This window comes from Arachis ipaensis, chromosome B03, assembly GCF_000816755.2.
Source record: "Arachis ipaensis cultivar K30076 chromosome B03, Araip1.1, whole genome shotgun sequence".
NCBI lineage: Eukaryota > Viridiplantae > Streptophyta > Magnoliopsida > Fabales > Fabaceae > Arachis > Arachis ipaensis.
The window spans coordinates 11825068-11835022 of record NC_029787.2 but is presented as its reverse complement, the minus strand read 5'-3'; positions in this window follow the sequence as shown (position 1 = coordinate 11835022).

The following is a 9955-nucleotide window of genomic DNA, read 5'->3' as shown; positions in this document are numbered from 1 at the left end:
AATTTTTTTTATTTATTAAATATAAAATGATGTGTTTAAACTTTTAAAAACTACAAACATTTTTTAAAAAATTTTTATCAAATCAAGCCATATATAATATTGTTCTATATCAACATTTTTCATAGTAAAATTGTTTTATGTTAATCAATTTAGGTTGGTTTAGTGGTTAACTCTCATTAGTCTATTTAAGTAAGTGTTAGAGGTTTGAATCCCACTTTGTATATGCAGCAATCCATTGGCCAGTACCAAAGCCAAATTCTTAAATAGAGCTCCGATCCATGATAGATTAATCATTAACTTGCTGGGTTGAAGGATGACAGAGTACTGAGCAACTCATTAAAAAGAGAGGTCAGCTTAAGTAGGGAGCATGATAGAGTATTAAGTAACTCTTCAAGTAAGATACAGTTAGAAGATAGTTAGATCTCAACCAGAACAGTATGCCAACTGTGACTAGTTTTCCTATAAGTAGTGGGTTTTGTAACTGTTTTAGTTGAGCTAGGTTAAGTTCAGTATTCACACCTCACAATAACAGAAACAACTTAATTCCCCCTCTCTCTCTCTCTCTCTCTCTCTCTGGGCTCTGTTTCTCGAGTCTTCTGGACTCCCTCTCTTCTCTTAATTCAGCTTAGATTCTGATACCTTTCATGGTATCAGAGCTTCAGATCCACAATCATGGCTGAGGAACAAGCTGCGCGACCTAATTTCTCTTCTTCCCCAATCTCAATGAAGCTTGATGAAGATAACTTTTTGCAGTGGAAAGATCAAGTCCAATCAACAATCGAAGGACACAATTTGTTGCATCACATCACTGGTGAAGGAATACCAATGAAATTCAAAGAAAACGGAGAAGCGAATCCTGAATTTGCAGTGTGGAAAAGGCAAGATGCTTTACTGAAATCGTGGCTGCTGGCATCGATGACTAAACCATTCACAACCAGAATGGTAGGGTGCATATACGCATATGAGGTATGGAAGAGGTTAGATGATCATTTTACTTCTCAAATCAAGGCAGAAATCATACAATTGAAGAACAAACTTAGCTGTATCAAGATCGGAAATTCGGTGAGTGAGTATGTTCTTACCCTAAAAGGAACCATAGATGTACTGGCGTCAGTTGGAGAACTAATGAAAGAAAGCGATCATGTGAACGCAATCTTGAACGGTTTAACAGAAGACTATGGGCCTCTAATCACTACAGTGGTTGCACGGCCAGGAGGCATCACAGTTGGTGAACTTGAAGCATTACTCTTGACACATGAGAGCATGTTGGAAAGATTCAGAAAACCAGAGGCAATTATCCAAGCTAACATGGCACAAAGCTTTAGATGAAACTACAGAGGAGGTGACTTTCGAAATCGGGGCGGAAGATCAGGATGAGGAAGGTTCTCATACAATGATGGTAACAGATCTTCAGGGCAATTTCAGAACAATGAAGAATTTGATGGAAGAAACTACAACAATCAATACAATGGAGGGGGCTATCAAAATGGCTACCCAAGATCTGGCTACTACAACAATGCAGCAAGGAATGATAATCAAAATTTTGGGCCAAGAAACTATGACAACAATCCAAGCTATATGCAAAATGGTGAAGCTGGTAATAGAAGGGCAGCAAACAATGACAGACCCGTGTGCCAAGTCTGTGACAAGATTGGCCATATAGCCAAGAACTGCTGGTACAGGTATGACATGAGCAACAATTTTGGGCCCGGATTTAGTTCACAGACAGAGATGCAACATTCTCAAAACCTACAAAGCCAACAAACAGCTCAATCCTCCCAGGCACCCCAAGCACTGCTTGCAACACCTGCAACCATCCATGACTCAAATTGGTACCTGGACTCGGGAGCAACACACCATATGACTCCAAATCAGCAGAATTTGATGGAAGGAGAGGCGTATAAAGGCCCAGATCAAGTGGTTGTCGGAAACGGCTCAGATTTGCATATAAACCTTGTTGGAAAGTCTAATTTTAAATCTGGTTTGAGCAATAGAGAGTTTGTCCTACAAAAGTTACTCCATGTGCCTGACATAACCAAAAATCTACTGAGTGTCTATCAATTTTGTTGTGATAATGCAGTATTCTTTGAGTTTCATTCTAACAAGTGCTGTGTGAAATCACAGGAAACCAGTGAAGTGGTTATACATGGACAAGTTGAAAAAGGGATGTACAAATTCCTTGATTTCAAACCCTCAATAAAGTCAACTGCATATGCTGCAACACTATGTAGCAAAGACAAGTTTTTGCTTTGGCATAACAGACTGAGTCACCCAGCAAATAGTGTAGTGTCCACAATTTTAAAGTCTTGTAATGTTCAATTTGAATTCAATAAATTTGTGTGTGAGGCCTGCTGTATAGGAAAGTCTCACCAATTATCTTTTCCTGTGTCAAATTCTGTGTATACTGAACCATTGCAATTAGTGTATTTTGATATTTGGGGTCCTGCCCCCACCCCTGACAGTAATGAAAACAATTACTTTGTTCTATTTATTGATACCTTCTCAAAATTCACTTGGCTGTACTTAATTCGAGCAAGGTCTCAGCTCAAATCAGTTTTTAATTCTTTCCAACAAATGGTTGAATTGCAACTGAGTAATAAATTGAAAATACTTCAAACTGACAATGCTGCTGAATATGCTAGTTTGTCTAAGGATTTGCAGGCTCGTGGAGTTATACACAGGTTTTCCTGCCCTCATATTCACCAACAGAATGGGAATGCAGAAAGGAAAATTAGGCATGTTGTGGAGAAAGGTCTAGCAATGCTAGCTGGAGCTGGTATGACAACAGACTATTGGGGAGAGGCATTTTCTGCAGCTTTTCATCTGATAAATCAACTGCCTACACCCACTCTTGACAATCTTTCACCCCTGGAGAAGTTATTTAGCAGAAAACCAGATTATCACAGCCTCAGAGTATTTGACTGCCTTTGTTTCCCCCACTTAAGGCCATATAACAAGCACAAATTAGATTTTCGTTCATCTCCTGCTGTTTTCCTTGGCTGCAGCCCATTTCACAAAGGATATAAATGCCTTACAAGCAATGGCAAGGTCATCATAACTAGAAACGTGCTATTCGATGAATAAAGGTTTCCATTCAAAGAAGGAAATTTTTTGGATAACTCATCTAACAAAGAACCCTCAGCAAGTGCTCTCACTACCATACCAAGCATACCTCTCTTACCAAGACCTCTGACCCAAAGACAAACCCCTATGCCCCATCAAAATCACCAACTCAGCACACCAGCTCCGTCTCAACCACCCACATTACACCTTCAACCCCAACCCCAATCAACCCGACAAGCCATTCTACAAACTAATCCTCAAGAGCAGCAACTCAGGTCTCAGCATCAGCAAGTGTGCTCACCCTTACAAAACCCTTCTACAACACCACCTGTCCTCACCACACCCACAACCCATTCCAACACTCCAATTCCAATAAATGTCAAAGAAGCTCTAGCTCATCCTAAATGGAAGCAGGCTATGGATGCAGAATATGAAGCACTCATGCGGAATTAGACATGAAAACTGGTACCGTTACCACTGGGAAAAGAAGCAATTGGAAGCAAATGGGTGTTTAGAGTAAAATATAATGCTGACGGCTCGTTACAAAAATACAAGGCTAGATTAGTGGCACAAGGGTTCTCTCAAAAGCCTAGGTCTGACTACACTAAAATCTATAGTCCAGTGGTGAAACCAACTTCAATCAGAGTAATTCTAACTGCAGCACTTACAATGAACTGGAGCATTCGCCAACTTGATGTCAACAATGTATTTTTGCATAGTGACTTAAGTGAAGACGTGTACATGCGTCAGCCACAGGGGTTTGAAATCAACAATAACACTTTGGTGTGTAAGCTTACGAAGGCACTGTATGGATTAAAGCAAGCACCCAGGGCCTGGTATCAAAAACTCTCTACAGCCCTAAACCATTTAGGGTTTACTGCCATAAAATCAGACATCTCAGTGTTTACAAAGTTCTCAGGTTCATGTAGGACTTTTGTTTTAGTATATGTCGATGACATTATCATCACAGGGAGCTCTAATGCCGAAATTGATCAAGTAATTCAGCAGCTGAATAGCAGATTTGCACTCAAGGATCTGGGCAATTTTCACTATTTCCTAGAAATTCAAGTCTCTAAAGCCGGTGATGATGGTTTGCTTCTTACACAGGAAAAATATGTAAAAGACTTACTTGTTAAAATAGGAATGGTTGGGTGTAAACCGTGCCAAACTCCTCTTCCTTGCTCCACGAGATTCTCTGCCCTTGGAGGCCCCAGCTTTGATAACCCCAAACTGTATAGGTTAGTGGTGGGTAGCTTACAATACCTAACCATTACAAGGCCTGAATTAGCATATACAGTCACCAAAGTGTCACAGTTTCTTCAAAATCCTTTGATTGAGCACTGGAAAATAGTCAAAAGGATCTTGATGTATGTATAAGGCACTAGCAACTATGGCCTGCATCTACACAAAAATTGCTCCATAAAGATCACAGCCTACAGTGACTCAGATTGGGGCGGTGACCCAGATGATAGGAAGTCCATAGGAGGCTTTTACGTTTTCCTAGGAAGAAACCTCATATCATGGAGTGCCAAAAAGCAATAAGTGGTGGCACGATCCAGCACTGAGGCCGAATACAGAGCACTAGCAGACTTGGTGGCTGAGCTGATTTGGATCAAGAGTTTTATCATTGAACTGAAGCTTGACAGCGCAACTCCTCCTCTAATCTATTGTGACAACTTGAGTGCCGTTCTACTAGCTACAAATCCGATACTACACTGTAAGTCCAAGCATTTTGAAACTGACTTACACTTTTTGCGAGATTATGTCACAAAGAAGGCAGTGACAATTAGCCACATTCCAGGGTCAGTACAAATAGCTGATGTGCTGACAAAGGCTCTTCCAGTTGCTATATTTCTGAATTTTCGTGACTTGCTAAATGTGAGCAGAAGTTTTAGCAAGGATATAAAAATAGAAGAATTGCATGACATGAGGCAAGAAGCAGCAGCAGACTGCGACAAAGCAAACATAGAAGCTTCAAAACAAACAAAAGCATCTGAAGGCAGGGAGCGTGACAGAGTACTAAGCAACTCATCAAAAAGAGAGGCCAACTTAAGTAGGGAGCATGATAGAGTATTAAGTAACTCTTCAAGTAAGATACAGTTAGAAGATAATTAGATCTCAACCAGAACAGTATGCCAGCTGTGACTAGTTTTTCTATAAGTAGTGGATTTTGTAACTGTTTTAGTTGAGCTAAGTTCAGTTCAGTATTCACACCTCACAATAACAGAAACAACTCAATTTCCCTTCTCTCTCTCGTTCTTGCTCTCTAGACTCTGTTTCTCGAGTCTTTTGGAATCCCTCTCTTCTCTTAATTCAGCTTAGATTCTGATACCTTTCAATGGATACTGTGGACAACCAAAGATTATTTCATGTTTTTATGACCTAACTTTTCAGCCACCAATATAAAATACATGTTAAAATATAAATACACTTTAATAGTTAATTTTGGTGTATAAATAATATTTTTAAATAATATAATCCCGTAATCTATCTTAACATAATTTTAATTTGTATATTAATAACTTCTACCTATTATAATTAATCATCAAATTTAACTTGCCTGTAAAGAATATCCTATTTTGAGGAGTAGTGGAACCAATTTAATTTATTGTAATTTGTTCCCTGTTGCCTTTGCTAATTCTTTATGTATATATTTTGATATTTTAACTAAAAATAACTCGTTCATGAAGTTTCACGAAATCCATTTATGATAAGTGATTAAAATAAAGTTATAATCCGGCAGCATGAACTAAGTGTGCAAGAATGAATTGACAGTGAGGGAAATTATTATTTATAGATCTTCTTCATTATATTTAGCATTTTAATTAATATGTTTCGTATAAAATGATTTGCAGCATGTATTATACAATGAGATACTGATAGTGAAGGGGAGCAAGACCAACTCTAGTTATTGACCAATAAAGAAATATTTATGTTATAATAAATGTGGGAACACTTAAAAATAAATATTGAGAAATCTTTGGTGCTAGGTTTTCTTCTAATGGCATTATTAGAAAATTTTTTTAAGTGTAAGTGACATCATTGAATGCAATAGTCAAATTAGGGGGTTAAAAGGAAGTTAGATCTTGTCAAGGGTTTTTCTCCCACCACTACCTCATTGTTCATATTTGCAAGCCACCTAGGTTTGTTTTATGCATATTTATTATAATATTTAATTGTGTATATTAAACGAATGCTAATGTGTTTTGAAAAAGGTAAAAATGAAATAATATGTAGTTGTATTAATGTAAAGTTAATAGTTAAAAATTATTAGATGATAATTTAGTTAAAACATATCAAATTATTTAATTATTTTTAACTATCAATTTTATGTAAAGTTTACGGTAGCTGAATTTTTACTAAAATAATTAGGTTTTTATTTGTTATAAAATATAACAATTTAACTAAAGCCAATCCGTATATTAATTTAGAAATAATTAAAAAATAATCTTAAAGCAAGATTTCGTGTATGGGAAAAAAAAATGTGTGCAACAACAATAACAAGATCTACCATGTTACTTCTTGAAATTACATTGAATTCGTTAAATTGGTTAAATATATTAATATTGTTATCGCTTTCCTATCTTGTACATTGATCCGTCACCTTATAACTCGGTCTTTATTGTGCATTATGAGTTATAACTCGGCCTTAATTATCATTCATTTTGTAACTGACACCTTTATTACCGACTTAATGACCATTATTCTGACTTAATGATCAACGGTCATATCATCAACTCTATTATTCATCAACTTTATGCCTATAAAAGGCATCAATCTCTATATACACTATACATTTTAAATAGATTTTAGATACATTCTAGATACATTCTAGAGATATTCTAGAGACATTCTAGATATATTCTGAATACATTCTATATTCATAGAATTATTATAAACACAACATAACACATGATAACTTTTATTTCATGTCTTACATTCTATATTCATAGAATTATTCTTATACTACCTCTTAAACACTTACTGACTTGAGCGTCGGAGTGTCTTTTGCAGGTACCCACCCCCTTGTTCTCTCATTGCCGACGTATAACTCATCGATCCTGAGGAGAAACTTGAAGACATTCATCGACGGACGAGCTATACACCGGTCAACTTCAGCAAGAACATACATGTTTGCCACTTGTTGGATTAACTAAATTAAAATAATATTTCGTTAGAGAAATTGTAATGGTTTTGTCAATTCGATCAGTATAGAAGGGATTATCGATCATGGTTTGTCAAATTATAAACTGAAGGTGGTTCAACTTATTATTAGCATAGTTGTTAGAACCGAATCGGTGATCGAACCGGTCAGGCTATTGGGTCACTTGATTATTAGTTCAACCAGTGGATCATTGATTGAACCAATTGACTCGGTCCTATATAAATAAAAATAAAAAATAATTAAAAATTAAAATTTAAAATATATTTTTTCAAACAAAAATATAATTAATTTATGAGTGAGTGAATTTATAACTAAAATTAAAATAAATTAAATAAAAATAAATTATTTGATGAAACTCATGAAAGATATTTATATATATTTGCATATATATCAATGAACACAACAGCAGCATGGTGGTTGTGTAAGGTTCTTCTATTTATGAGGGAGAGGGTTCGAACCTTTTCTTCAAGAATTTTGATTAAATTTTCAATACCAAGCGGTTCGGTCGGATCGGTCTTCACCGGATTTGACCGGTTTTTAACGGTTCATTTTGAATTTGACCGGTTTGTATTGGTTTTTTTCTTTACGCAATCTAAATATCGGAGGTCTGATTCACTGATTTTCCAGTCGAATCGAAATTTGACCGGTTTTCAACGGTTCATTCTGAATTTGATCGGTTCGTATCAGTTTTCTTCTTTACGTAATCTAAATATCGGACCGGACCAATATAGGTCCGGTTCACCGATTTTCCAGTCGAATCGGTCGAGTTCGATTTTGATAACTGATTATTAGTACGAGAATAAGCCGCCATTAATTAAATAAATAATTATTTATGATGCGCAGACACCGAGACGGATATGGGACACGACACGGGACATGCGGACATACAAATTTTAAAATCTTATAAGACACGGGGACACGCCATGTATTTTAAATATAAAGTATTTTTTACATAAATTACAATAAATTTTTGATATTTTATTAGTATTAAAATATAAAATAATTTTTTAATTATTTTTAATATCTTCTTTTAATTATACAAAAGTATTTAAAATATTTTTTGTTTTAATAAATAATAATATATATTATTTCTAAACTTATTTTAAAAATACATGTTAAAAATAAAATTGGACACGCTGACACGTGATGGTATTTAAGTGTGTCTAAGTGTGTCCGAAAAAATTTTTTTTTTTATTAAAATATGGTTGGACACGATAGACACGTGTGTCGGACGAGTGTCGTATCTAAAATATGTCCGATATGCGGACATGACAATTAAATAAAGTGTCCGTGAAGGCATAGATCAATAATTAATAGGAGAGTTGGAGAGTTGGCATCATAAGGAACATTAATTCTTTGGGCAAAAGATTTACCACACCTAGTAAGGTCAGAAGCTTACTCTAGAAGACTATTCAACAAATTAAAGATTTTTTAACCATTCATATTTTCTTCTACCAATACTCCAATGGATCTTTATAGCGCAGAATCCAATTTGCATAATATATGCCATAATTTCATAATATATTGAATATTTATCCTTGCCGACAAATTTAAATATCTGTATACATGAGATGAATATAAACACTAGATTTCAGTTAATTCAAAGTTTCTTATCACAAAACTGTTTCGAAAAAACACACGGACAAAATTTAAGAGATTGCAAAACTACACAATATCCGGTTTTCTTTTTCTGCGGTAATCAATGATGAGTGTTTGTTTGTCTAGATAGTAGATAATTTAGTGTCTTAATTTGGAAATTAAAAAGATTCTTATTGATAGACCTCTCCTTTTTTATATACCTCAATTCAGTTGGGTTGAATGATAAAAACATTTGTATGTTATATATTAAATGCATTTACTATATTGAAAAAGCCATACTTTTTATTCTTTAAGACTTAGGATATTATTAGTTAATTTCATTTCGGACAGGTTTTTAAAATAAAACTCGAATACTGATATTTTTCTTTGTTAAACAGGATTTTTTTGGAAAACATGGGTATTATAACATCATAATACTCACCTATTATATATTTTTGCATACACAATACTAAGATTTTTTTTTTTTTTTGGTTTTTCACACGGATCAGAACTGCTGGTCAATGGGTTGCTACATGCACAAAACCAAATTCGAGCTCCCAACTAGTGGATTAACGAGCTAACCACTATACCAACCCAATTTAGTTCTAACATAAGAATTTTATTCACTAAACCCTAAACCCTAAGAATTTTTATTCACTATGTGACCTCTGCCAAGTCTGGAACTTGAATGTACCTGTTGCAAAATAAAAGTAATCATATCACCACTAGACTAAGGCCTTGCATCCTGAAATTAAAAATTTTGTACCATCATAGATAGCACTTTCAAAAAGAGTGTGTGGTTAAAAGCCCTAACTCTCACGGCAATTTTCTATATTCCTTTTTGACTCCTTGTTGGGCCAGCTTCACACAATATAATCCCCTTCTGGATTTTAGGCCTTCAATCAGTACAAAAAAATTATGAAATTAAACACAATGAGGCCCAAGAATTTGTAATGTTCTGACCCAAGAAAAAGAAGTTGTTACTGTTTTTCTAAAAAGAAAGTGATTGATATAATACCTAAATTTTGGTGTCTAATTACTAAAAAAAATTGAGTCAATATTTAGTTTAAATAATATGAAAATAAATAATTTCAAAATATTAAAAATATACTTCAAAAAAAAAATTAGACAAATTTGATATCAAAATAA